Genomic DNA, 2,609 nt, shown 5'->3' on the forward strand with positions numbered 1-2,609 from the left:
TTCATAGGTTGGCCGCCCTGGACATCACCAAGCCTAACTCAAGTAGCCAGCCATCTGCAGATTGCTTTGTAGCTCATGCCCAATGGCACTGGGCAGAACAAGGTAATGACTGACACTGGTCTGCATTTCCTGGGAGGCCCCAGAACTAGCACATATGCAGGACAGCTTCAGACCATATTGAAACCCCACCCAAACACCTCCATAAATGACAAACTTAAGGGGAAGACTCAGTGGATACCAGAGCCCTGCTGAAGTACGTCCTGCCTGTGTGGTAGGCACATGTAGAGCTGACCCTCCATGGCTGTCAAAGCCAGTCATTGCAGCCAATCAGCCTGGAGATAAATCTCTCTCATTGGCATGCAAACAGCAATCAAGGCTCCACTATAATAGGAGGGTATATATAGCCCACATGGGGGGTGCATCTAGAGTGTTCAGCTCAGGTGAGTGAGGAGGCTTTGCCACTGTACCCTATGGGACACTTACTACATTAGGTCATGCTACCAAGCCCAGGATTGTAGCAGCTCTAGCTAATACACAGAACAAAAAACAGATACTGTTAAAATAAGGACATAAAAAAACATGTCCCAAATAAAAGTGCAACACAAAACTCCAGGAAAAGAACTAAACAAAGTGGAGACAGAAATCTACTAGAAGCAGAGTTCTAAACACTGGTTACAAGGATGCTCAATGAACTTAAAGAACTTCATCGCATAAAAGAGGACATGGAAACCATAGAAAGAAGCAGTCAGAAATGGCTAAAATAAAGCTGAAATAAAGAATAATTTAGAGGGAATCAACAGTAGAGTAGGTGAATTCAAGTATCAAATCAGCAATTTGGAATATAAGGAAACGAAAAAACACCTAATCAGAACAGCAAAAAAAAGAAAAGAATTTAAAAAATTAAGATAATGTAAAAAGCTTCTGGGACAGCTTCAAGCATGCTAACATTTGCATCATTGGGTGCAAGAAAGAAAAGACAGAGAGCAAAAAATTGAATACCTATCTGGAAAAATAATGACAGAAAATTTTCCTAACCTGGTGAAGGAAATAGACATACAGGTACAGGAAGCACAGAGAGTCCCAAACAAGATGAACCCAAAGAGGCCCACACCAAGACACATCATAATTGAAATGCAAAAAGACAAAGAGAGAATTTTTTTCTCATGTATCAGTACTTTTATACTCTACACATACAATTATAGTAAAAAGATGACTATAAACAAGATGTAGCTCCTCCATTTCCATGATTAGCTCACTGCATTACAGTAAACCAAGTTTATATTCCACGTCAAGTGTGGTTCGCCCATCAGTTCACCTTGTGATGTGTCAATAAGAATATCTTCAAGTCTAATAGTCTTGTCATTACTCTCAAAATACCCAGTGAAAGGTTTGAGCTTGGAAGGAATGGAAGACGCTGAGCCTGTCGCACTGCCTTGAATTCCATTTGTAGTTTTAGTGGAGCACACAGACCCTGGATGTTTCTCAGTGTGGAAGAATTCATTTTATCTTGGTTGAGCTGGAAAATTTTTATCTGATAATTCAAGAGGGTGGCTGGGCAAAAGTTCATTTTCCACACAAGTAAAACCTTTTCAAAGAAGATCATGACTTTCAAAAAGTCCCCTTGCTGAAAGTTCAGTAACTGGAATACTGTCCATACGCTGGATCCAAGTCCTCTGGCATTCATTCTCAGCTCACTGTGTGAACAGCCTCACAGTGCCCCTACCGTCATCCAGCCCCACCACTCACTTCCACTTCTGGGGAAAGGAGAGAATCTCAAAATCAGTTACCTAGAAGGGATCTCCCATAAGACTGTCAGCTGATTTCTCAACAGAAACTTTGCAGGCCAGAAGAGATTGGCAAGAAATATTCAGTGGTGAAAAGCAAGGACATATGACCAAGATTACCAAGCAAAGCTACTGTTTAGAATGGAAGGACAGATAAAGAGCTTCCCAGACAAGAAAAAGTTAGAGGAGTTCATTACCTCCAAACCAATATTACATGAAATAATAAAGGGTGTTTTTTAATAAGGAGAAAAAAAGATAAAAATATGAACAATAAATGGCAATAAATACATATCTATTAACAACTGAATCTAAAAAACAAAATAAATACAGAACAGAAAAAGACTCATAGATACAGAGAACGTTTTGCTGGTTGCCAAATGGGAGGGTAGTTGGGGTGATGAGTGAAATATGTGAAGGGATTAAGAAGTACACATTGGTAGTTACAGAATGGCCATGGGGATGTAAAGTACAGTGTAGGTCATACAGTCGACAACATTCTAATGACTATGTATGGTGTCAGATGGGTACAAGATTTACTGAGATGATCACTTAGTAAGTTATATACTGTCTAATCACTGGGTGTCCACCTAAAACTAATATAATATTATATGTCAACTGTAATTGAATAATGAAAAGTAATTTAAAAAATAACAGCAAGTATTGCTAAAAAAAAGTAAAGGAAAAAGTTCAGAGAAAGGTAGAGAATTACACCAGCATTTTCTTTGAATGCTCTATCTCAATTTTTTAAAATTCTTTTTTATCCCTTTTTCTAACCTTGAGTGGCAAGCCTTGTCTATTCGATCATGTAAGGGCAGTGAGCTGACT

At 39.0% G+C, this 2,609-nt stretch overlaps 1 pseudogene; it reads right to left on the reverse strand.

Annotated features, from left to right (window-relative positions):
• Positions 1-1,260: 1,260 nt before the first annotated feature.
• LOC112313000 (proteasome maturation protein pseudogene) lies at positions 1,261-1,684 on the reverse strand (annotated as a pseudogene).
• Positions 1,685-2,609: the final 925 nt, after the last annotated feature.

Source organism: Desmodus rotundus, chromosome 2, assembly GCF_022682495.2.
Source record: "Desmodus rotundus isolate HL8 chromosome 2, HLdesRot8A.1, whole genome shotgun sequence".
Classification (NCBI taxonomy): Eukaryota; Metazoa; Chordata; class Mammalia; order Chiroptera; family Phyllostomidae; genus Desmodus; species Desmodus rotundus.